Source organism: Manis pentadactyla, chromosome 16 (genome assembly GCF_030020395.1).
Source record: "Manis pentadactyla isolate mManPen7 chromosome 16, mManPen7.hap1, whole genome shotgun sequence".
NCBI classification, from domain to species: Eukaryota; Metazoa; Chordata; class Mammalia; order Pholidota; family Manidae; genus Manis; species Manis pentadactyla.
In genome coordinates, this window is record NC_080034.1 from 55,985,125 (window position 1) to 56,012,929 (window position 27,805).

The 27,805-nt window shown below is 41.5% G+C and overlaps 1 protein-coding gene across 3 annotated transcripts in view; it reads right to left on the reverse strand.

The window, feature by feature from the left end:
* The window catches only part of PHACTR1 (phosphatase and actin regulator 1), a 507,238-nt gene that overhangs the window by 372,402 nt on the left and 107,031 nt on the right, over nucleotides 1-27,805 (reverse strand). The gene's annotated exons all lie outside the window — the stretch shown is intronic.

Consider the following 27,805-nt stretch of genomic DNA (forward strand, 5'->3'; position numbering starts at 1 on the left):
CATAAAAGGCCACATCTTTGTCACCTTATAACCTTAGCACCTTGGACAATGCCTGACACAGGGGAGAATCTCAGGGATGATTTGTTAAAAGGAACTGAGGCAGGGCACCCAAGTTCATCACCTTTATAATCTTGGACGGGAGGCAAGAGGTACATGAATGCATATAACTCTAAGTATAGGATGTACTAAGAACTTCAAGCAAGGTAAAATAAAAGGAGCCATAGACAGAGATGGAAGGAGAAATTCTGACCCCATGGGATCTCAAGCAGGTGGTAAAATCTGAATAGAGTATGAAGGACATTTAGGCAGAATAAACATTATTAACAATGGCATCGTGGCTGGCGGGAAGGAGGAGGATGGTTTGCTACAAAGGGAAGAGTCCAGTTCAGTTGGAATGTGGGGCACAGGGAGAGCGAGAGAGGGAGGCCGGGACTTAGCCGGCGTGGAATTGCAGTGGGACCATCACAGAGCGGGAACGGGAGTTGGGGCTGAACATCAGGTAGAGTGCAGGGGGCTGAGGACAGGGCTGGGCCCTCAGGGCCAGGGCCGGGCAGGGGGTGGAGACAGGGCTGGACTATTAGGTAGGGGTCCCGGGAGTCTGAGATAGAAACAGACCAGGCACGTGGGGCAGGGGTGGGAAACAGGACTCCGCCGCCAGGTGGAGCCCGATGGTGGGAGGACCTGAACGCCGTACTGGACCTGCCCCGCATTCCGCCTGCCCCGGACGCACGGTCAGCTCCAGGCCGGGAATCTGTCGGTGCCCTGGGCGTCTCTCCCAGGGCTCAGAGTTCTTATACCTGAAGCACCCTGAGGTGGAGGCAGATGAGAAAGAAGTGGGTGGCAGTGGGAAGGGGCTTGGATGAAGGTCCGAGTATGCTGCGCCCTTGATGGTGGTTGGAAGCAAATTCATGAGGATGAGGTACCCGAGGCCTGGCACTTAAAAGTAGGCAAGTTTTAGGCTATTGTCCTATACGAGGCTCTGTAAAGTGGGTCTATGGGCAGAATTAAGGTTCCTGGCTTCTGGTGAAGGGACTACTAGAGATATTAATTTCTCATTGTTCTAAATGAACAGAACGTCTGCCTGGGGTCTGGATCCTGGGCATGTCTTAAACTGTCCTTAAGTTTTCATAAAGTGCTTCTAACCCTCTGCATGATCCTCTGGGAAAAAGCCACAACGTGCCATCTGCTTTTTCAGGGCAGTAAGAAAGAATGTGACAACTTTCTTCTCTATTCCCTTGCCTTACCCTTTCCCAGAACCCCTTTCTTTCTCCTTCTGCTGTTTCTATTCAGTATATCCATTATCTGTCCCTTATGCTGTTTTGGTGAAACTGATGAGAAGGTCTCGATCCACACACCCTGCTGGACTGTAGACGGCCACCCACCCCCTCCTGGCCTCATGTGGCCTCCCCACCTCTCTGTTGGGCTTCTCCAGAACACATCTTTAGATCATGAGAAATAAGAAACAAGAAAATGGTTGCCATTCTGAAGGGAACTGCACCAATATGGGAGGGTCAGAGGGGCCTCTCCAGCCCTGATCAGCATGTGGACTTCTTGTTTCCACCACACATGCCAGCTGAGAAGAGAACATTAGTTATTAGTTGGCGGGAGGTGTGGCAGTGTTAGTCTGAAGAGCAAAGGGCCCTTGGGTGCACAGACTCCCGCTCCTCCCTATTCCTCCCTCTCCCCAACAATCTAATTAAATTGAGCAAGAAACAAAAGAAGGAAACAAAAAAACAAAACACCAGCCCAACCTGTAGATGTGTCTTTTCCCATCTTTCAGTCCAGGTCACCGTGACTCCAGAACTCTTACTATCGATCATGATGGTGAACTTGCATTGCGGGAAGGTGTTTGGATAATAGCTGGTTGCTGGAGATAAAATTCTATCTCCTCTGTTTAACAAATTGTTGAAGAGTGATGGAATTATGCTCTGGGGCCAGTTAGTTGCCCTCCCCACATCTCAGTCTCCTCATCTGTGAGGTGGGGCACTAACTGAGCAGGAATCATTATGGCCACTTTGCGGCTAAATGAATCAGTGCATGGTAAAGACAGAAGAGGGCGAGGCAAGTGAGAAGGACTCAGCCAGGGCCTGAAGCGGCCCTGGAGTCTTACAAATCGCACTATGGGAGCCCAGACAAGCCATGAGGTCTCTCCTGGTTTCTCCCCTCACTTCATCTGTAAAAGCTGGTGGTTAACCCAGATCACCTCTTTCTTAAATCCTGAGATTCTCCAGCCTGCTTCTGATGTGAGTCAAGTTCTGTGCCTCCTTCTGGTTTGCACCCTGTCTCCTCTGCACAGAGGGTCTGTCCCCACAGGTGTCACCTATCATCCCCAGAACAGACATTTGTGTCCACTCCCTCTCTGTCTTTCTCTAAGTACATCTTTCTCTTTCTCCCCTTCTCTTTCTCTATTTCTGTACCTCTTTTTTCTCTCTTTCTGTAAATATACATCTCTCTCTATATATATTTTTGCTCATCTCCTCTCTCTGTATCTCTGTGCCTCTCTCTATATATGCTTCTATCTCCTGTGTGTGTGTCTCTTTCTTTCTTCTCTCTTTCTTTTTCTCTCCACTACCAGTTCTTAACCTATAGCTAAGCTCAAGCCTTAGTAAACACAACAGGCAATCGAGAGGAGGGGAGAGGAAGAGAAATGAAAGCATTTTGCCAAGTGGGCCTCTAGCCCAGTAACCCACAAGGGACCATGTGTTTCCTTTGAAAGCTTTCTTTTAGCTCAGCAACAGTGAAAAACAGAAAGACTAGTTTCGAACCTGTGGGCCACTTGACTTCCTAGCACACAACCTACAGGAAACACCCTGTCTATTGTTGGCATTTCTTTTCTGTCACCAAAGAACTGAGTGTTCTCAGCAGGACAACTTGAATAATGTTTCCTTTGCAGAGGGAAGTTAGGCCCCTGCAGAGGCTCTTTAACCTTTGTGAATATAAATGGCACATTTTGAATATGCCTTCTCAATCACCCCACCTCAACCTGCAAAAGCTGGTAGTGGGAGGAAAGAGGATTGGGCAGGCTGAGCATTTCAGGCGCCAGTTCTTTATGACATAAAGAACCACAGTGCTGGGCTGCAGGGGGAGAGTTCTGGAAACTTTTCTGTTCTATTTTGGGCAAAGAAGGACCAATGACAGAATCTCAGAGATGCCTGCAACCAGTCCTTCATCGAGGGTGTGGGGAAAGAGGAAAAGGTTAGAATAGCCCATGAGCAAACTATAAAATGCAACCAAAAATATTTTTCTAACTTCTTTCCTTTACCAAGAAAAGCTCAGGTTCTACAACACATGAAATCTGTTCACTTGATACACCATTTGTTCTGGATGAGAGGAAGTGAGAAATTTGAGTCTGTAGTCACAAACACCACCATCAGCTTGAAATACTTAGGCACAGTGAAAGCACAAACTCTGGATTTATTTATCATCAGGGTTCTCCAAAATCTGTTGCTGAGGCTGAAATTTGCTGGGTACAGTGCCTGTTCCCAGATGATACAAAACACAATTGAAAGAGTGTGTATCCCCTTCCTCTGTCTCTCTGTTAGTCAGAAAGAGGGTAACTTGGAGCCTTTCATAGGGTGAGAGTAAAGGAGAGAAAGGGTGAAGAGCAATGGATAGAAGGAAGGGCCAAAAGTTCAAGTTCTGCCATTGAACTTCATCACTGGGCTACATGCATTCCTTGGGGAAAAGAATCATAAGGTTTTATAGCTGGAGGAAAACCTAATATCAAACTTCCCAAGCCCAAATCTGATCTGATAAATCCAACAAGACCAAGGATATTTGTGGGGACAATGTAAATAAGCTCTCTAAAAGTGGGACTGTCTTGGAAAAATCAAGCAGTTAAAGCCTTTAATTGTATAGCTTTGCAAACTATAATATGTGAATAGTACTGATATGCACAGAATGAGGAAGCTTTCCCAATAGCCCGTGAGGCCAGCTGCAGACGACAGAGCAACTAGCACACTGCCTATGGGGATGATGCACAAAGACGCCCATTAGAGAGAGTGAAAAGACCAGGGAATTGAAGATGAGAAGAGCTGGGAAAGGAGAGGTTGCCTACACACATGTGGGCCTATCATGAAATCGCACAGTATTTCCGCAATAGTTTCACACTGGAATCCAGACAGGGAACGGCAGGCATGATCTTACTGAAACTTGTAAATCAATTCATCGGTATTGAAGGATATTTTTCTGCTCCCATGACAGTATCATTGTAAAGGATCTCATGAGTCTGAAGCAGCAATGTCAGCCTAAATGTCATCATTATCCTCCTTCTCCCCCTCACCCCCAGCCAAGGTCATGGGCAAACTTGTCCTTCTGTTAGAGTGACCAACTCTCTCAGTTTGCCCAAGCTGAGGGGTTTCCTGCGATGGGAAACTTACAGTTTTAACAGCTGGGACAACACGACCGTGGCAAATTAGGTTCTACCTGTTCCCCCTACTCACCACTTATTGCTCTTGGCTACCTCTAACTAGTACTAACACACCAGCACTAACACACCGAACTTGGCTGTGCAGATGGAGAGGAAGAGTATTTAAACAATGACACAAAGTAGAAAATCAGGAACAAAGAATGCAGCTGATGATCAAATCCTGGGCTGTATAAACCAAAGCTGAAATCCTTTCCCACAGTGGAAACTGAGTCCCACAAGCTAGTCCTGGAGATCTCCGTGCTTATCTCATGGATTTTTTTCATCTGATCTTTTCAAAAGGACAAATTCGCTGAAGGAACTATCTCTTGGAATTTGAGAGTTAGTGTTGGTGTGTAATCTTTCTGAATTACATGGTATTTGAAAGAGCATCTTCCTCTGAACCAGCCTTGTGGTATCATCTGGGAATATGTGGGGCAAATTCTTGGGCCCCGCGCCAGACCAACTGAATCAGATACTCGGGGTGGGACTGTGTTTGTGTGCCCCCTTCAGGCGACTCTCATACACGCAGCAAAAATTTGAGAGACTGAATAAATGTGCCCACATCTTAACCTTCCTTACTTGTGACTGATGCTCAGTGGACTAAGTAAGACATTTAAAGAGTTCAGGTGTTGAGTCTAGCTTTTATATTATTACTCTATGTCTAGCGTTTACATTAGTACTCAATGCTCATTTTTGTATTACTTCTCTGTCAAGAACAGGCAATTAAAGATCTTGGATATTACCACCAACAGCACATATTTCTCATGGTATCAGACTTACGACACCACAGGATCAGACATGAAACTCAAACAAGGCCATCCTCCCTGCTGCTCACTTTTCTGTGCTCACTCACAAACCTTATAACCATGAACTGCTACGGAACCAACATTTCCTGAACATCTGCTTGCTCAGCACTTGGTTGTTTCTGCAATTCTGCAGAGTTATCTGGGCTTTTCATTTATTCAGCATCATATTGAAGATACCACAGAGGTGGTAAAATAAGAATAAAGAGTATGAAGGGCATTTAGGTAGAGCAAAGACTGTTAACAGTGGTATGTGGTTGGCGGGAAGGAGGAAGAGGGGTTTGCTACACAGGGAAAAGTCTAGTTTCGTTGAAATGTGGGGCACAGGGCTGAAAGGCAGGGGGAGCTTCAGGGAGTGGGTAGTAAGGCTGTGGTATTTTATTAGAGCAGCTTTAGATGACTAATACATACACTAAAGATTCCAACTTCACAACTTCTCTATCCACACTATTGGTTAGTCAGTGATGCTGACAATTGTAAGACTTTAGAGTTCATAAAGCCCTTTTGTGGATTGTTGGGAGTCCCCACTTAATGGTGGAAAACTGAGGTTCTGAAAGCTGAAATGACTTGCCCAAGGACACCAGCTGGTAAGCAGTAGCACTGGGTGGAGCCCATGTCTTCTGAAGCAGAGATCATTGTTCTGTCTACGCAACACAGTTGTTTCAGGTGCACAGTGGTCTCCCTGGCCACCTCTAAACATGTCTATATAGAATCTGGTACAAGCTCACTTATATCCTTGTTTGTTCTACTGGTAACAGAACATGCACAGAGATATTCTTGGTCCCTAGAAGCCTCTCAGTTGTCCAAAGTGGGACCCTCTCTGTTTCCTTCCTTTCTTGTCCTAGACCCTGCCGACTACAAAAAGCATGGTACGTGGTGACCCTGTGGTGTGTGCTAATAGAGCGGAGTTGTGGGTCCAGCCACCGTGGGGCTTCTCAACAGCAGAGGGAGTGATAAGGAGCCACAGACCACTTTCCTCCGATCATGAACTTGAAAGGGAGTGAGACTGTCTCTGGTAGAGGACGCACCACAGGGAATCATCACCCAGGGCGACAAGGGCAGCTGAGATGGTTTCCTCTCCTCTCATCATCTCCCTGTTCTAGTGCTTTCCAGATGACCTGGGCTGTGACTCCAGGGGCATCATTTCTTTCTGATGTCTCAGGAGGACACTCCACTGCAAGGGCATGCCACACTGGCTCCAGATCTCCATGGGGCTCACCAACGTTGGCCGACTGGGCAACATGGACTGAATTTAGAGGTGCTCTCCTTGCCGGCATCCTAACTCGGGTATTTTCATCTGGAGCACTGGGGTTGGCTGTTTAATGCTCAGTCCATATATAAGTCTTCTTTCATCTACTCGCCTTTCTTTTATTCACACTTTTATGTTGGAATTCATGTTGGTCTCTCTTACTACAATGTAAGCTTCTTTAAAGACACAAACATTGCCTGATTCATCTGTAGATTCCTCTTGCTTGCCCTTCACTTCCACCAACATATAAATAATATTGGCATAATAGTTTATATATATATATGTCTACATGTTACATACTATAGTATATACTACATATTACTAAATATATTACTATGTGCAAAATACTATGCATATATGTATAAGGTTTATGTAAGGCATGTATATATACACATATGTATTTACAAATATGTGTTTATATGTACATATTATGTATTTATATATTTATCTCAAATGTTAATTAAAAACCGATTAATCAAAATTAGCTGTTGTTCTGTGGAATCAGTTTTTGGTTCTGATCAAAATATACATTTGATGTCTAGCTTGCCTGAAATGATGAGGTTTGATCTCACACTTACTACCTGTACACTGGACAGTATGATTAATTATGGGTTTAAAGAAAAGGGAAAGAAAAGAACCAAGAATGACAACTTGTATAAGTTGCGTTTGACTTAAGTAAATCGGAGGACAACTGTCGCTCCTTTGCCAGCACAGAGCCCCTACACTGCCTCAATATGCTTATTCCTCTAACAGCAGGTAACTCATCTGTCTGGCAGAACAGCGCAGTGACGGGGAAAACAATGCAGCCACTGGGTGAAGTGTTTGCTCAGCTTCTGTTTCTTTTTTCAACTCAGCATCTAAAATGCATGTTTTAATTTGCAGTTCATATATCAGCTGTCCTAGTCTAAGGAAGATTGGAAGTTGATGTTATTATGAATCTGCATATGTGTGTTTAACAGGACCTGTATGTAGGACCGTGTAAATGAGATCCGGATTGGAAATCACGACACACACTACCTTTTCTCCTCTGAACAGGAGAGTTGGGTGACTGTTTTTCAGCCCTTTCATGGGACCCTTCTCTCAGGCAATCAGAGACAGGACATTCGCCTAACAGGAAGTCCCAAAGCTCAAGAGCTTCCATGTGAGACAGAGTGTAACACCTGAATTTATTTTTAAATGCTGACACAGCCAACAATGTTTACATTTTGGAAATTCATTTCTAATTTATTGAGGAAATAGTTCTCAGTCACCAGCACATCAAGAGTGTGTGTGATGTTTTGGGAAGAAAAGCTGATGAGAATAACTGCTGGTTTTAGACCCCGTCATCACAAGTTACTGGCTATTTTCTTTTTACCTCCTACATATACATTTTCATTGACTGAAATATATAGCACTGGGATATAGTGATCCAGTTCTGTCTGTGCACCATGTGTCCTGGGCAACGACAGTTGGAAAGTGGTCAGAAATTGTCAATCTGTGGTATAATGTTGCCTTCCTTACCCCATGAAATTGGTATGGCTTATGTAATACACCAGCAATTGATCTTGTAATTGTTAAGTAATCCTTGTATCATAACCTCAGAAGAATGGTGCACTTAAGATACCATTATAAACCCATGGTTAAGAACTTTTATAGAAAACCAAAAAATGGCACCTTAGTGATGTTCATACCTCCTAGATCTAGAAGTCTTCTGTCTAATAATACCAGTAACTTTTAAATGGTTCTTTCTGGAGAACTTTTTGTACATTTGGAATTAACATCATTTGTCCCCGTGTATCAGAGCCCTTGCGAGTTAACGATGGTGAACGCACTGGTTCTGGGCGAGGCTACAAAGAAATGGTCAACGAAGCACCATCCAGAGCCAAGAAGAGAACCAAGTAGCATTCCTGGGACAGGCAGGCTACTCGGCTCGTGGTCTGATTCACAGCCCTGCCCCTAAGATCGAACTCTGTACACATGGTCCTTGAAGTGTTTGTTGCTTTTAAACAAAAGGAAACCCTGGATTTTGATCTTCTCTCATTGCCTCTGGACTTTTGCATACATAAAACCACAACATCAGATTTAGATGTCACTTAGTACAGCATCACTGGTACAATACTGAATTCATGAAATATGCTTGAAATACACAAGCCATGGCAAAGACTCACCAATATGTTTAGAATGGGAAGAAAAGCTATAAATTATTATATATACAATATAGATACACTACACAGTACTTTCACAGTTATATTCCAGTGCTATATATTTCAGTCAATGAAAATGTATATGTAGGAGGTAAAAAGAAAATAGCCAGTAACTTGAGATGACGGGGTCTAAAACCAGCAGTTATTCTCATCAGCTTTCCTTATTTCTTGTCACGTCCTATTAAGTACCTCTTATAAAGAAAGGTATTTGCAGTTAATAGCGTTCTTGCAGATATATTTTTATTATTTCATGGGAAATTGTATACTTAGTGTCTAACACCACAGGCTTTGGAATAAGCCAGCATCAGAAGTTGGCTGTGAGGCTTATTAGTTGGCTTATTAGTTGTGTGATCCCACATGAGTTATTTAAATTCCCTAAGTCTCAGTTTCCTTCCTTATAAAATTGGCATAATACTATCTACATCCTAACACTGAAGAAGGATTACATAAAAGAATGCATGTAAAACACTTAGCACAGTGCCTGATTGAAATGGTCAGTGAATGTAGACATTTTGATAGCTAGACTTTGGCCTCCAAACTTAGCCACATCCTGATAAAGTATATAGGGAATGTATTGTCAGTATTATTATTGCCATATTGACAGATGAGAAATAAAGGTTTCAGGTGTGTTGTTCAGCCCCCTGGGCAGTTATATGTGTACTTGTAAATTAACAAAGTGGCTTTATGACTTAGATACTTTGGTCTTCTTAGAGTATGATCAGCATGTCTTGGCCTCCCCAAGCCAGGGCCCTGCATCTCGGACCAAAGAGGTTGACTGAGACTGTTGGAGAATTTATCAGCATTACTGTCACTTGTGAAGTCCCTTATAAAGGCCTTCCCAATCTTTTTCCAAACTCCTTGGTGTCTCCCGTGCCAGCTTCCACAGCCCCCACCACTTGGGCTCTCGTGTTGCAGGGTAATTGCATATTTCCCCTACGCTAGAGTACATTTATTGAGAAGAGGCTATCCTTTTAAATCTTTGTTTTCCAAATGCCCAGAACGGCAGCTGGCATGGAAGAAGAATTCAGTACCTGTTTGCTGAATAACTGAATTCACCTGACCAGCATTACAGGGACTAAGTGGTGAATTCAGGAGGGAAGCCCAGATCTTGTTTTTTGTTTCCACAGACTTTGGCTGAAGCAGGATGATTGAATCTCATGTCTTAAGAGTGGGAGAATCAGAACTCGTCCTGAGAGACATTATTCCTGGGAAAGGGCTGGAAGGTTTAGCCTAAGGCTTTGTTGATATTAAAAAAGAAACCCTCCAAATCCCAGACTCATATTGTTGGTTGATTCAGCACGGTTATTTGTATCACCAGTTGAAATACTATTCTTGCCTAGGAGAATGCTAGCTTTTTTTTGTTTTTAATGAACATGCAACCACAGTAGTCTGGCTGTAAGTGCTTTAAGTGTAATTTACAGATTTTTTTTCTTAGGAGAGCACTCAACCTAATTTTTATCTAAGCAATTTCCCATCTAATTGTGGCCCACAGGCAGAAATAGCTAATAGGAATAATAAACACAAATACTCTGTGAATGAGATCAGCATTTGATCTAATTCATACACAGAGATACTCATTGAGGATAGGAGATTTTTTCCAGGTGCTGTTTGGGGAATCCATACTTTTTTCAGTTGGCTGCTTGGGTCTGTTTGAAACATGACATTCCTCAAACACAAGAATCCTGTTTCAACAGAGAATGAAGATGATGGAGGCCTCCATTTATAAACTTAGAAGGACCCTGAGATTTCATTACTACCACAGGGCTCTTTCCTGGGGTCCTGCACTCAGGGGAGTAAGTTCTCTGTCTCCGGTATTAGCGGAGCTGAGCTTGCTCAGGGTGCTCCTGGCTTATTTCTCAAGTAAACACCAGTGTTTGGTTGAGAGCTTGTCCCGTGGTGTAGTATTCCCCTTTCCCCCTGATGCTTCTGAGAACTAGTCAAGGAAAAAAGCCAAAACTGGAGGAACTTAGGGTCTTCAGAGCCCGGAGTCCAGGTGATCTCCATAATCACAGTGCAGCCGGAAATGCCATTCTCTGGAATCACAAGGCTCTTACATATTTGATTAATCATGAAGGAAGATTTGCATTCAGTTATGCAGTTGGTTTTTCGATAATTCAAGAAAGAGTGAACTTTGGAATTAAATACTGACTTAATAAGATGAGGCTAAACAATTATACTCCCTTTGGGATCCAAGCAGATAAGGCAGTAGTTAAATTCAGATTGGCTGAGTTTTTCCACTGGTAGCCTGTGGGGAACTATCTTCATCAACAATATACATTACCTTTAGTCACATTCTTATTCCAGTTTAGCAGCTTTTGACTGTGATTATTAATTTCAGGATTACTGTGCCCTGGGCTGTAAGGCTTTGGACTTAAGAGAACTCAGGAATTTGCTCTAAGTCCCTCTGCTGGGATGTAATCTAAGTGATAAATCCTTAACTTGTATTCCCATTCTCATGTCATTCTCAGATTCTGAGCCAAATTTTAAAATACTAGGTATTCAGGAAGGCCCTGGACAAGAGCCATCCATCATACAGTGACACCTCATGGGTACACAACAAAGCATTTATCAGCATTTGATTGAAACAAGGGAAATGCTAACAAGCTGCAAATATTCTTGGAGACAAGCAAGTCAACCAAAAATACATCCCATTGGCCTGGCCTACTACCCTCCCTCTGAGGAAATGAAATAAAAAGAAACATATGCTTTTCCATGGCAAAACTAAGTAGATTTTGGAGGACCCTTGTTCTTGGCAGCTCTTTGGAGAAATGGGTACTTCCAGTATTTCTGGTTCTACTGTAAATGAATCGATTAAAGCAATATGTTGTTATTTTCCCCCCAAAACCTTCCATTATCTCAGAAAAATTAAGTTTCAAAAATAATTGTAGGTCTTCAATGGCAGGACCCTAAGACACTGTCTGTTCCCACTCTGTCTTAATAGGTACCCCATAACCCTGTCCTATGGGATGTCAGTACATGTAGTTCCCCACACATGCCCCATATGGCTGTGTTCCTGGTATTGTCCCAATCAGGAATATTCATGCTCCAAACATCTACTTACTGACATCATATTCATTCTCAAGGTTATTTAAATACTTTCTCCTCTATGAAGCCTCCTCTGCTCCAACCATTCAGAATAGATTGTCCTTCCATTCAGAATAGATTGTCCTTCCTCTTCACTCTCTCAGCTCATTATTTGAATCTCTACTTAGCAATAAAAAAAGAAATCTTGAATTATCAAGGGTGATATGTCAACAATGGGTGACAAATAGCTCTTACCTTCTTTGTCAGATCTGATCAATGTCTTTTGCCTGCCTGAATGTTGTGTTGAGGATTCTCAAAGTGTGTCTATCAGAGGGGAAAAAAAAATGTAGTGATCAATTAATGATGTCTGCAAGGGGCACTGAAGCAGGGTGATGGGGGCACACTTGCCATAGGTTTGCCATTTCTGCAACCAACTAAGCTTTCTGATGTGGGGATTGTTTCTTACTTGATTTTGTAAGTTCTATGATGCCTTGTTTCTTTACACTTAGTGGGTGCTTAGTATATGTCCTTCGAAATATCCTGGGTTGCCATGAGCAACGTTGGAGTCGTAGGTTAGAAATAGGGTAGATGATCGATAATTCAGATTGTGGTATGATAGAAAGGTTTCCGACAGAACCCAAGGACTTTCTGCCCCAGAGGTTTTAGGACACAGGTTACAATCCCTACATGTAGGATGCCTTATGTCCAGTGCTTTTTGTCCAGTTTATGATTTTTCTTTGTTGTTTTCTTTTATTAGTTGTGTTTGTTTTTATGGGGTAGGGTGGAAGGAAGGGGAAAAGACATGAGTCACCCCGGCTCCGGGATACTGCTTGGCATAGTCGGGTCCCTGACACTTTAAATTGGCTTCTCAGGAGTTTTTGTTTAGGACCTCAATATTTCTTCCCACATATTAGAACAGGTAACAAATGTTGTTCTTGAAAGGAAGGACCAGAGCTCATGAAATGTATGGCAAGAGGTATAATTGTGCACAGCAGTGCATAATTAAGATTTTTCTTTTTTAAGAAAACTCACAGTTTAAAGTTCAAAATGCTTTAGAATAAGTGTCTGGAATCTGTGAGATTATTAAGGTGATTTGGAAGGTCAAAGTAGAGGTATGTGAAATAGGTGTTATTATTCAGATGCTGTGCTTGAGTGCTTGTGTAATTAATGAAAAAGTGGTACATTTTACTGCATTAGACTGTTATTACTTATATCTGTCTTCTGGAATCTTGCAGGGGGTTGACTAATTGAAAGCGCAAGACTTGGGTATAGTTGGAGTCTCTTGCAGTATCTTCTAATGCCATCACAGCCCACGGCTACTCTCAAAAGTATTATATTCCTTGTATTACCTTACAATGTCCTAGATTGTTATTTAAATCTTCATCTGTGTTTGTTTCCCAAGCATCCCTTGAAGTAGGCTATTTAAAGTCTAAAGCTTCATCTTATATACTTTGCATCTTCGGCACAGCACCCACTTCCCTGGTAGGTACATGGTAAGTATTCTTATTCAGTCCATTTAGAAGCAAGTCTTACATGATAGGTTTTCATGAGCCTACTGCCAATGTATGAGTGTGGAATGAACATATCCAATTTGTGGAATCTGGATGAGGTAGAATTTTTTAGCTATATGAACACATAAACTATCATAAAATTGGGAATAATAATATATGCTATATGAATGTATTAAAACAGGGCACTGGAATATTGTTGTGGGTTTAATTACATCTCCCCAAAATAGATATGTTGAAGTCCTAAATTCTAGTACCTCAGAATGTGATTTTCTTTGAAAATAGGATCTTTGCAGATTTAAGGAATTTGGGATAAAGTCTTTAGTGTTGGCCCTAATCTAATATGACTGGGTGTTCTTGTAAGAAGGGGAAATTGGGACACAGACATTCACAGAGGGAAGACACTGTGAAGACACACAGAGGGTGTATCTGGTGACTGGAGTGATGTATCTCCAAGCCACGGAGCACCAGGGATTGCTGACAGACACCAGAAGCTGGAAGAGGCAAGGAAGGACCCTCCCCTAGAGCCCTTGGAGAGAGCGAGTTCCTGCTGACACCTTGACTTCAGACCTACTCTCCAGAACCATGCGACCATAAATTTCCACTGTTTTAACTCACCCGGTTTTTGGCACTTTGTTACAGTGGCTCTTGGAAACTAATGCAAGTATTGAAGGATGTCCAGGGTCCCTGGGAGACCCAAATGGGATAGAAAGTGGTTTTCTGCTAAAGTGAGGACAAACGATGATAGGAAGTTCCCTTCTCCAGGCGACGTCATAAAGAGAAACGGCAAATCTATTTCATCTTGCGTGCAAAGTCAATTTGCTAGTAGAGCGGCTGCCAAGAGTGCAGGCTAGGAAAGATTTTGCATCTGTCTCTGGACTTCGTGGAAGAACCATTAGAACCACCCATTAGAACCTGCAGTGAACTGGAGGAAGGAGCAGTAGCTATTAGGCTGGGGGACCAGCAGCCATTGTTACTCTAGCAGTTTCCCGGAAGCAGTGAAGGAGGCAGAAGACGCAGTACAGAATGTGCCTGGGGAAACAATGGGGAGTAGCAATAAGGAGGTGAAATTTGATGGAGGCAAAAGGAAAATGGAATCCTTCACTGCCCCAAGTTTCCGTCAGGCAGTCAAATCCCATGACATGCTGGGAGAAGGGACACGGGAGAGAAGAAGCCCCCTAGACCTCAAAGTCAGTCCAGGAGAAAGAGGGAGGCCCTGGTTTTTCTGGGAGGAAGTCACCTGGGAAACCTCAGTGACTAAGCAGTAAACTAGCTTCATTTTTTTCTCCCTTTAAAAATTTTTGGTAACAGCTAGTCCCTTCTTGGAGTCTGTGAGTCTGCTGCTGTTTTGTTTTTCAGTTTTTCTTTGTTCTTATACTCCACAAATGAGGGAAATCATTTGGTACTTGTCTTTCTCCAATTGGCTTATTTCATTGAGCATAATGTCCTCCAGCTCCATCCATGTTGTTGCAAATGGTAGGATTTGTTTTCTTCTTATGGCTGAATAACATTCCATTGTCAACTCACTTCATTTTAAATAAATGTGCCTTTATTTATTTTTGGAAAGTTTAAACCACTTAACATAACTTGGTGGCCGAGAATTGTGTATTTTTGTTTTGTACTTCAAAAATTCCCAGGAGTCCTGGGGACTGAGGAGGGAAGACTTTTCCACCATTATCATTTGATTTATCTGCAGGATGGGGAAACCATTCATATGATATTTATGAGCTTAACTGCTGGGGTCATAGCTGGTGAAATCCGAACTACCCCAGGCTTCATTGGCTCTGGCATAAGAATGGAATCAACATGGCAACAAAACCTTTTGCCCTTCCTGCTCACAGGGCCTCTCTGGCCTCCATCCAAGCTTCAGGCCACTATTCCCGGGACATGCCGACTACCTCTCCTAGGCTCACTGTCTGTCCGTCAGATGCAATTACATGTGCTGTCTGTAACACTCTTTCTCTTCACATCTCACCTGTAATCCATGTTCCCATGAGGTTTCACCTGCAGCCTCCCAGGGGGTTGCCAACCACCCATCATTCTCTCCTTCCCCTTCCCCTAGTTCAGGGCACCTCTCTTCCCAGAAAGTGCCTGCAGGTCTGACTGGATCACCAGCTGGCCTCACTGCACCTAAATGTAAATGCTTTGTACAGGGGCTCTATTGTTAAGTCTCCCAGAACTACTGAAGATGGGGCGAGGTCTTCCCAATTGGTTCCTTCTCCTTCACATTTCCAGGGAACTTCTGTTATTGCTTATTCACTGGAGAAACTGTAGCATCTAACTCAGCAGTTCCCTCACAGCCATAGGGTGATCCACCCCACCTTGACAGGGAGCTGCTTTGTAGAGAATGAGTTAGGCACCATCTGCAAACTAATGTGAGTTGTAGCAAAGAAGAATATTGCCTGTCTTTGCCATCCTAGATAGAATAATCTGTGATAACTAGGGATGGCCATTTGAAGAATGCAAAAAAAAAAGTCTCCATTTTCTTGGCATTTTAGAGGTTCTACTGAATGTGTTTGTCTTTGGATTTTTCAGCCGTTAATCCAGAACCTCACAGCACTTTCTTAAAAAAAAAAATTGCTTCCTTTAAGTGGAGGTGGATTTCTTTCTCATTTGATGTTCTCTCAAAGTAGAAAGCCATTTGAAAATAAGTTCAGAACCAGAAATCTAGCTATTCTTCTCATTTCTGCTCAAGTTCACATGTCCTGCTTTCAAAGGGATGGTCACACTGAAATGTTTATCAGGATGTGGAGGAGTAAGCTATTAAATGTCACTTAGGGCGAGATAATCTTCAGGCATGTTGCAAACCAATTGTTCTGAGAAACCTTTTATCAAACTCCACCACCACTTTCCTTTCTACATGAAATGCTATTAAAGTTCCAAATATAAGCCTCTACTAGTTGCATTAGATTTTTAATAGAAATGAATTGGTGCCTTGATTCCATCCAAGGGAGTCTAAAGAAGGTTGGGTAAGAGAAGAGAGTAGGAGAAAAGAAAAATGAGACAACTGCCCTGACGTATATTTGTGTTGATGTAAAACCTTGTATATTTAAAACACATGTATGTACAAATAAGTATATTTGTAAGACTATAAACAGAGAAAATGGATAAAGCTTGATCTTCCATTAGAAGGTGATCATTTCTGATTAAACGTGAGGAGGTGAAGCACACTGGCCTGATCTGTGAGTGGGCTGGTGGTGAGCTCCACTCCACTTACAACCAGTGTGGGCTATTGGTTCAGCCTAAAGTCATCAAGGGATTAATGAAAATTCAAGTGCACTGTTGCAAGGACAACATTTAATGATTATGGATCATTTACGGTGCTTTTCTTCCTTTTACATTCAATGTGTGTATACCAGCACTACCCAATGACAGGCTGTTGTTCCCGAGAAACCTTCTCCTAACCACATCAGGATGAGGAGATACATCAAAGTGCCAATAAAAGATAATATATAGGAAATTGTGAATATTTTGAAAACCTCACTTAAATGGTATCATTGAGGAATAAATTGCTTGAAAGGTAAAATTTTGAGGAATGTTATTTTTTTCCTTTAGGCTCTCACTTTAATTTTTAAAAATCAACTTGAATGGAAATTTCTCCAAATATATTAGCTATTTTCCTTTCTTTGGAAGTAGAGTAGCTAAATACTAACTAGCATTATTTAAATAGCATAGTACCCTGATACTGTAGCACTGAACTATCTTGGGATGTATTCCTGTCATTTCTTCCTTTTATACCAAAAGGCTTCAGATTGCTGTTCTCACTGAGGTTTTATGTTTGTCTCCATAGTTTTCATGTTCCTTTCCCTCCAGCCTAACAGACCCTAGCCATTATCCATATCAACATTAATACTAGCATCAGTACCAGTATCCAAGTATGTTAAAAATATACTTAAGATAAGAGTAATAGATTCTCAGTGAATATGAAGAGTACTTAATATGATTAAAATTCATGAGCTCTGTGTCATCTAGTTTGGCTATTGAATGTTCTTTGGTTTGTTCTTTTCTTGGTTTTTGACTCATTTATCTTGTCATAGATAAGGCTGCTGAATGTTTGATTTATAAGTAGTTGAGAAGCTATTATTCATTTGTATCTATGATTCTGTGCTAATAATAAATGCATACATATTATTTATCTATAGCTCTATTTATCTATATCTTCTACCTGTATATTTACATACACATGTATATAGCTAATGCTAAAAATGACATCACTGAATGTAATTATACCAGGTGTTGTAGAATTACCTACAACTGTAAAGACAATATAGGAACATAAAATGCTTATGATAGAATGTTATCTAAAACAGGAAAAAAAAAGCAGGATGCAGGATGGTGTAGAAACTATAATTAGAATGATCACAAATTCCCTAAGACTATGGAAAAAAAGGCCAAAGGGAAATAGGCAAAAAGAAGCATTCATTACTGGATTAAGGTGGTGGCATTATACATTTGTCTATTTCCAAAATTTCTGCAGGGTTAATATTGTTAATTAAGGAAGAAGGCAATTAGACTGAGGTGGCTTTAAAGCCTTAGTATCCTGTGTTAGCAAACCCAGGCCTCAGCCTGCAGTGCCTGGATGTTAAGAAATCAAAACCTAAGGACCACCAATCTTAAAGAGCCACCTGAGCTTTCTCAAATAATGTGACCACTTAAGCTACAGCCAATCAAATAATTTCCTTTGCTTCCACCTTTTCGCTATATAAGTCCTGTCCCTAGCTCCTGTCTGTGGAGTACTCCTAAACACTCCCAGTTTGGCATTGATTTTCATGCCAAAATACTCTTTAAAACTTTTCAATATTTCAGTATCTTTTAACAGTATTATTTCAAGAGTTACCAAGCAAATGTATAACCAGAGAGTCCAATAAAAAGCTCAAAGTTCTTGCCACACTCTACATGTAAGAAATGTCCTTTTGATCAGTAAGCAAATCAATGCATGCCTTGCAGTTGTGAATCCTAGACTGAAGGTCTGCCCAAAGCTTTATTAGAAAAAGAGCATCTGCCCATCATGTTCACAGACCTAGCAGGGGGGAATCCTTAAAATGTGAGAGGAAATTGGACTTTGTTAGAACACAGAGTCTTAGAACTGAAGGAAAATTGCATAATCCCAAAAGGAGTACCTGATATGGGGCATCAAATTAAAAGTTTCCATTTCCCTAACATTTAAGATCTCTCTCTTAGCTGTGTATGTTTATCATCCATCCATTCCCTAGGAAAATATTTATTAAGCTCTTACTATGTGCCAGGCAGTATACCAGGAACACTGAACAGTAATCACTTAACAACACGGGGCTCAAATCATCCTTCCAGATGGAAATCTTCATTCCTCAATTTTGTGTATGTTTTTAAGAAATGGCTTCAAAATGGGTCTCAGCCCTTTCCTCTCCATAGTCCTCAATTTTGTTACCTGCAAACAAACTGCATTTGAACTATTCATGTCACTGGCTTGATTTTGTTACATGGTAGGGAAGAGAGACACATACTTGCAGCAGGTGCATGACTTCTGCTCCCAAGTAGTTGCTTACTTTGTCAGGTGGAATGTTAAGGACAGCACAAGAGCACTTTTAAATAAAGGAGTCAAGTTACTCTTGCAGAATCTAAGAGAACATTGCCTTCTGGTGAGACAAATGGCCTTTCAAGAGGAATAAGATGACGTTCATTGCAGGATGGACGCGAACAATTCCATATCAGAGCCCAGAGAAGGAACTTAATAAAGCACAGAGCAGGCACTCAGACATGCAGGGAACATGCCAAACAGATGCTTAACCTCAGTACTTATCTTCCTTGCAGGGGTATTTTTTGTAAACAGTACACAAAGCCATATACAAGATAATCACTCAGCACATTCTATTGTCATCAAGCTGAACAGATAGAGGAATCCCGGAGGTGAAATACCTGCTGTGGCACAGTGACAAGACTGTCATCTGATGCTGCAAAGCAGCAGAAGGAACACTCGGCAGTAAGGCGGGGTTTTCACAATGACACCTTTACACTCCACTCCTCTAACCCCACAAAAGAATGAGCAAGCACCTGGCAGCAGCAGAGACTAACATGCAAAGAGGAGAGGGTGGAAGGATTTACAAAAGTTCTGGTAACACATGTGATGGGTAACACCTATGCAGCCTGAGATCTGGTGAAGGAGAAAAGACACCAGAATAATTCAGGGCATTTCTTTGCTTTCCCTCATATAGATCATGTGAAGACTTATAAGCATACCAAGCACATAACCACACTGTAAACAAAAAAAACCACAGTTTTGAAAAATACAGACTTTAAACACCCAGATGATGCTGTAAGTAAATATGCACACAAACACACACAGGCGTGCTATGCATACTCCATTGTGTTTTTATTTAATATTGTTCTTCAAAATCTTCTTCCAGGGAGAACTGAAACAAAGCAGGTGACGCTTTGTGCAAGCAGGTCATTTGTGGCTGCCTGCTGCTGCTCAAGCCTTGATTGCAGCTATTTGTTTCCACCAACAGGAGGCTGAACATGGGGAGAGAGAGTTTCTCTCCAAGGCCTAGAGATGCACCTTCCCTGGTTTCGCCAGTAGTGCCTTTCACTGCTGCTTTTTAACTCTTAGCTCACACACATCTTTCCTCAAGTTTTTCTCTAATCACTGCAGGCTCTACAAGGCACGTATATCAACTCCAGCATGTCTGTTCACTCCATAGGAGTGTTCTGCATCTATTAATAAATTCCATCATTTATTGAACTTAATTACCAATAGATAAACTCCCAAGAGCAAAGATCTGGTCTGTATCCTTCACCTCAGTGTCCCCAGCACTTGGGACAATGCCTGGAGCATCATGCCGTACGCATGACCCATGCATTTGGCATAGATGATGGCTGATCCTCAGGGCTGTGTAGCTGATTCTGACAGGTGGATTTTTAAATCTCCTTTTACATAAGAGGAAGCCTGGGATTCTGAGACATTAACACAGGGTCACACAGCTAGTGAGGACAGAACTGAAATTCAGACCCATATCTGTCGGACTTTAAAACATATTTTGTTTCTACTATATTCATACAGAAAGAAAAGGCTTTTCTGACCATATATAACATTTTATACAAATACAAGTAGTAAACTGACATGTTCTCAATGAAGAGCAAAGGGAACTTTATTGATCGCCTACCAGGTGTCATGCCTAGTATAGGGCCCATGCCTAGTAGAGGCCCATGACCTTTATTATCTCCTTTACTTAATGTCAGGTTTTTACTAACCATCTTTTGAGTATCTGCAAATCTCAGCTGCCCATACAGGATGGAAATCCTTGATCTTAGTCTCCTAGGCATTGGGAAGAAGTTGTCAATTTACGATGCATGGTCTAACCCATCACTTATAAGAGATCACCGGTTTCCAAGCAACTGGTTTGTTCCTCAGCTTCAAAAGAAATAGGTCTTTCTAGGTAAATCTCTCTCCATGTTTCTGTGTGTGAGACTGCTGTCCTCTGCTCTGCTTTCCCCACCTGCCACCTTCCCACCTTTTAACATCCTCACCAGATTCTATGGCTCATGTGTGTTTCTTCTTTTCTTCTGGGCTCACATAAAACTGTCATTGAAAAGAAGACAAATCAAAAGACTAGATGTATGAGGTGCCTCCTGTCCAGACTCCCAGAGCCGAAGTCCTTAGCATAGCTATAGAAATGCCTTTTATTTTAATGTCTTTAAAGATGGACTCAAACTGATTTCTGCTCTTAGCTGGTAATGGGAAAGTTCTGAATATTCTCCTAAAAACAGGGGATTTTAACAAGAGAAGAAGGCACAGACACTTTTAACCTCGTAACACTTAGACCATCAAAATATCACCTCCAAGTCTTTCTACATTCCAATGACAAAAAGCAACTTTGTTAAGAAAATGCTTATTTCAGAGAGCATAGAAAGGGGAGATAAGTTAAATTGTGGTAACTATGTGTTAGATGTACATACTCCTTATAGTACACTGAAATTCCTTATAATCCATCAGTAATGATATTTGCAAAATCTAGGGAAAAAACTTTGCTGTTTAAACACATTTGTTATAATGTGTTTCACTATTTAGAATAATTTCAAAGATTTTTAATTATATCCCTTCCTTTTAACACATCATGAGTACTTTATGACATTTGGTCACTGGTCAAGGTCACACAGCCCCCTACTTGCAACACTGTTCTTAAAGGAAAATGTGACACACTTCCTATAATCTATTTTTCTCAATACCATGAGCAAAAGTTGAAGACTGTCTACAAAGTGTATAATACTGAGAGAAATGGAGCTAGTATGTCATGCAATTATGCTTTAACTAACCATGAGGAATGAAAATTAATAATCTGGTTCTCAGAAATTTTTCAATTAAATGTTTAAGAGTAGAACACAGAACAAGCAGGATTTTTCCTAGTCCAATACAGTTTTTTTTTCTCCCACCTATTTTACATGAGCATTTTTATTTATTTTATTTGTATGTCTCCTATTAAATGGTATAAAAAGAGAACTGTACGATTCCCATAGAATAAAGTTATCACTAGTGGCATAGAAGTGACCACTCGTGATTGCTTTATACGATGCCAGAAATCGGAAGATTGTCAAGATAATAATGAGAGTTTCTAAAGAGTACTTTTTCATTTTTAAAATAAAGTATAAGAAGCCCTCAGGCAACTGAAATAAGCTGCTTAATTAAGTGATAAGATCAACAGAAATGAACACTGTCAGAGCCCAGTGATTTCCACAAGAGATACACCAGATAAAGCAAGATAATGATCAAAATGAATTTTGGTATAAAATAGAAATGTTTATAGCACTCCTTGGCCAGCTCTATTTAATTCTTTAAATAGAGTACTTATTTTTAAAACTGTCATTTCTAGTCTCCCTTTCTGATAGCTGGATGGCCACAGTAAACAAGGAAATACTAAATTATTCTATTTGACTAACACTTCTTCCCAAGTGTGATGGAAATTTGATTTTAATCCAGCTATCAGCATCTCAAAAATTATTCTTATTTTCCTAGTGATATAAAAAAAAATAAAATCTTGATATTTATACTCAATGTATATATATCATATTTTTTTCTCAGAACTAAAAGCACATAGAGCTGAGAAACTGAAGTTCCACCCAGGTTATACTTAATAAAAGAAAATTGTCTCAGAATTTAACAGTTTCAAGGTGGTGGCCGCTCATATTACCCTAGTACAAACATTGCAGGGGGTGCACTCTTTATTTTTAGTAGGATGTGACTGTACATCAAATGAGCAAAAGAAGTAAGCACGACATTGGTCTAATGGAAAGAACATGGCCTTGGGGTCGGCACCCTGTGGGACGACATAGTAAATGCTGACCTGGATTCTGTCACTTAACTTCTCCAAATCTCATCCCTCAAAGAATAATCAGTAAAACAACGAAGTTAGTTCTTACCGTATTTCTCACTCTACCTCACTCTAATGTACCCTGGTACCCTCTCCTACAGAGCATCTCCATCTGTCACGCGTTCAAGGTCTTGTCTGAACACGGCTATGAGAGAGAGCACGTCACCCACCAAGTCAGCTCAGCTGTGAGTCTGCAGCTTTACCTCCACACCCACTCAATGCAGCACACATTTATTAAGTGCATCCTTCATATCTAGCACTGATAACACTCCTGGAAATTAAAAAAAAGAGGCAAGAAGAAATGGTCACTGCCTTTGAAGACACATTAATTTGGGGGTGGGGGGTACTGACCCACGTACTTCCTTTTTTCGTAGAGATAGTGCTGATGTAGAAAATACAGGTGTGGGTATAGAAAATCCATACCTAAATTACCTATTAATAGTATTTCACTCAGAGCTGCATTATAAGTCTTAGAAATTTCTCCTGCTTGGTGCACTGGCATTCCTCTATGTGGATGAGGAAGCAGGGCCAAGCAGCAGAGAAAATTTCCCTTGCAGATTCACACGTCTGGAAGTCTGCTTCTACAAGGCAACCCCTGGACACAGCCTCTATGAGCCCCTTTTACACAGAGGAAAGCCTTTTCTCTGTTATGTTTAGGTTGTGAGCATGAGGGAGCAAGTTAATGGAGTGAATGGCCAGCATCTTAAGAAAACAGATTAGACGTGCAAAATACTGGCTGATGAAAATCAACTGTTGCTGCATTTTAGATGAATTTCTGCAAAGAGCTCAACCATGCATTCTTGAAGTAATTAACATCAAAAAGAACAGAATATAAATGTGTGAAATTTTTAGTTAGTGAGATATAACTGGATCTCCATGAAGTCTTCTACAGGACACCCACATACAAACTCTGCTTGTGATTTCTCATCACTGTCTAACTCCTCCGCGTGGAGCTGGATGGAAGCTCGGGTGACAGCAGTGGAAGGCAATGATCAGTGTTCTTGCTTTGTGGCTGTATCACACCTACATTCTTGCCTTCTTGCCACGGACCTTCCCTTTCTCCTTCTGCAGAGCCTGCACTCCCGACATGTGACCAAGGTGAAGTACTGGAATATTACCAGCTGGTCTTACGTTTTTCACTTTAATTTAATGAGATGGGTACATGTGACATGGATGGACTCACTGTCCATCAAAACATGTACATTTTGACATGTTTGTGCCAGGTATTCTGCTTCTATTAACTGCACCAGACTTTGGTATTAAGTTGGGAGGCTGAGGCCTGAGAGGACAAAGGTACTCTTGTACCTATACTGTGGGCCAGTGGGACCAACACACAGGACCTATTGAGCATTGATAAGTGCCTACCTCAGAGGTGCCCTGGCTACTCTGCTCTCTGGCATCGTACAAGCCTGACTCTTACTGAATCCCACTACGGACTCAGTGGGGAGTAAAGGGGGTTGTGGATATCCAGTCCCTTCCCCGCTAGCACCCGGTGTACATTCAGGTGCATGTTCACAGAGTGTCAGAGCAAGCACTGACACCATTCCTGGGCCACAGGGACGGCTCTCATCCACCTTCAACAAGACAGGCCTACAACGTTTTGAAGAGGATATTTAGGCTTGCCTTTAGCCTTGTTGTCTCTGTCTTGAAGTTCCTGGTTTTTCACAGCAAGTTCTGAGGTTCTGAGATTGAACCTTTCTATGGTTAGGATACAGGCCCTGCCACTTGCCAGCCATGTGACCTTAATCTCTCTAAGGCTCAGTTTCTGCATTTATGAAAGAGGGAGAATAACTGTTCCCTTCTCACAGGATTGCATTAGGTCACATACAGAGTGACTGGCATGTAATGCGTGCCTAGTAAATGTTAGCTATCAATATCATCATCACCATCATTAATGACAGCCTTAGAACCAGTAAAATCCCTTCCATCTTAGGAAACCCGTCGTTCTCATGGACTCCAGAGGCCACAGAGGCAGGCAGGCAGGGCATACCAAACGTGGCCAGTCTATCCGGGATAATGAATACCTGCACTGAGGCCATTCTGCCTCACATTGGGGCCGGTAGCTATTTTTCACCACACTTAGGGGAACAAAATCCACAGTCATTTCTAGGCTACTTAGTGAAATTATTTTGTAGTGTCCGTGTTTCATGAGGGCTGGTGTAGTCACTGATTTAGATTTGCAATCATTTTTTGAACACACTACAACAGAATGGCATCAGAAGCATGAACAAACAGGAGGAAAGAAAAAGCCTGCTCTTGTATGAAATTTTACTTAACTATTAATTTTGCTGAATTGATTTATCTTGTTATAGAACACTAATTTTAGTATTTTCTACCATGTTGTCTTTTTCTATTTTATTTCTATGAAATACTAATGTATTTTCTTTAACTATGCAGACAAGGTTTTGATGGGCAGGAGGGGTCATGGCCTTCTGACCTAGAAATCAATGGTAAGATAGGAAAGGCGACACAGAGTATCAGATACAGTGGTGGGCAGATTATAGTGAGGACCCAGGATCCTGCCTTTGTTTCTATGCCCTCACGCGATCCCTTCCTTCTGAGTATGGGCAGGAGCTGTGACTTGCTTTGACTGAAGTGAATATAGCCAGGGTGATGGGATGTCACTTCTGTGATCACACAACATAGGGAGACTCTCCCCCTTGCTGGTGTGACAAAATAAGTGGCCTTGTTGGGGTGGCCTATGTGGCAAAGAACTGGGAGTGGTTTCTAGGGGCTGGGGGGCCTGCAGCCAACAGCCAGGAAAGATCCAAGTTCTTCAATCCTACACCTGCAAGGAGCTGTATTTTCCCAAGAACCATGTGAGTGTGGCAGTGAACCTTCCTCAGCTGAACCTTCAGATGAAACTGTTGCCCTGGACAACGCCTTGCTTACAGCATCAGAGGACTCAGCTAAGCCATGCCTGGATTCCTGGCCACAGAAACTGTGATTAATAAATGTGTGTTGTTTTAAGCCACTAAGTTTGAGGTACTGTTGTTGTGTAGCTCTAAATAACTAACACAGATACCTATTATTACCAGTCACTGGATTGTTACTTTCCCATATATAGCTCTACAGTATTCCCAAATATTCTGTGAAGAAGCCTTTCTCCACATTTTTACAGAAAGAAAGCTTATGCTTGGGGATTAAGTAACTTGCCCAGGGCCATTCAGCTACCTTGGAGTGGGGTTGTCACACACAGAAAGACTTTTGTGGCTTGTCTCATCTCTTGTTTTGGTCAAATGGTGTTAAGTTGAATAAATGGTGTCTCTTGCTAATCTTTATTTTTTCCTAAGTAGAATAAAAAGGATTTTAAATATCTGCTGCATTTTTAAATCACATTTGAACTAATAGGACTGATGAGATAATGCCTTTTAGAAACTCCTTGCTCCCTGGAGAAGCATATAAATGCAGTTAATATTTGAAATCATTTTAAAGATTTTAAATTATAAGTGAATTACTAAGGATGTACTTGCTTTCTTAGAGCAACTCCTATTTCTTTGTAACTAAAAGTGATTCCAAAAGTACATAATTTAGATTCCAGAAATATTACACAGAAAGTATTACAACTATCATTTCTAGAAATGGATGCTAAATGAGTCCCTCTCTCTGGGATACAGAGTGTCTTTTTTTATCACTCTTTATTGAGTTTGTTCTGGAAAATTTGCAAAGATGATAGCTCAGTTAGTACTTGAGGATGCTTCCCCACCATTCAATTCTCTATATGTTGCTGGAGACTTTCCAATCTGATATTCAGCCTGTGATCCCTCATGCTGGACTAATGCTGTTGGCTGCCAAAAATGGGATAGAGGAAAGGAATAAAATCCTGACAACTAAAAACTTGAAAGAAATTGATTTTGACTTGGCTTTAAAAAATTCAACAAACTCTGCCACTAGAAGAATTCAGATACATTTCCTGGCCAATATAAAAAGGAATCTCTTGTTCCATCATTGATCCTGAAAATGAAACTGAAGAAAGAAACAGAGTGGGCAGATGAGAGAAAGAGAAAGACAGAGGTTAAAATTCAGAGCCAAGCTTTCCCTTAATATTTTCCATCACTGTGGGTATACTTTTGGATGACTTTAGAAGTCAGGTGAGGTTAATGGCTTCCTGGTAAGTTTCAGAAAGCAATTCAACCTGAGACAAAGACCTGGTACTTAATTAATAAGCAATCATAATCATCATCATTGTTGCTTTTGTGGTATTAAATAAAAGGTCATTATGTTTTATAGGATTTTATAGAGAAACTTTATCTGGATATTTCCATTAAAGAGTTACTAAGCCTGGGTTATGTTACCTAACTTCCCTAAGCCTGTTTCCTTGTCAGCAGAATAAAATAGTAACATCTGTCCTATCCACCTTATAGGGTCTTGGTAGGATAGCATGAAACTGTGTTAAAGAGGAAACCTATCTATAAAATAATAGCAAATTATAATCATCCAATCTGTCTCCTATCATACACTGTCTTTTTAAAAATATCTTCCAAAAGGGCTATGCAAAAAGGTATTCCATTAGTTCCTGGGGAGAGAAATGCTTCATTTGTACAGCTTTTTGAAACTTGAATTTTAAATAATACGAATGCTTGCTTTTTCAAAAATAATAAAATCAAAACCAACAAGCGCATGTTTAAAAAGAATGTTTCCTCAATTTGGCCGTTCTTCTCAAGGCCAAGTCCTTTAGGCCTGGCACACTGTGAGGTTGCCTCCCAGATAAAGGGTGAGACCAGGTAACAGCCCACACTCCTCTGTGCTGTACTTGTCTGTCCCTGAGTCTCACACTCGAACACAGGCATCCCCAGAAATGTCTCATTTTCCTCTGCCCAGATTCCTCTGATGGTCTGGAAAAGAAGAAAGGTCTCCATAATTCGGCCCACCTGACTGCTCACCCCTCCGACAGGAACAGCCTGACCTCAGGCTTAGCCTCCCTGTCCGTCCTTTGTCCCAGTCCACTACTCCGCTCCCAGATCCTCTCTCTCTGGGGTTGTTCGCCTCCGTTCCTGTCCACATCCCTTCCAGGTCCAGGTTTCATGTCCTCTTGCTGCTTTTGACCCCACTGGCAGTGCTCCTTTATCTGAATTCCCTTCATTGCTGACCAGTTGTGAGGCAGACACAAGTCATTACTCTCTTCTGGGGATCAACCATACACCTTCCGGAAAGCGGTATTTCAAAACATACAGACGCTCCCCTCTGCTGAGAGTCCATCATTCTAGGATGTTCCACACTGTCCCAGAAACTTATGAAAAACGAGTCACCACCAGGAACTTGAGGCGATCTATATGCCTAAAGTTGGAC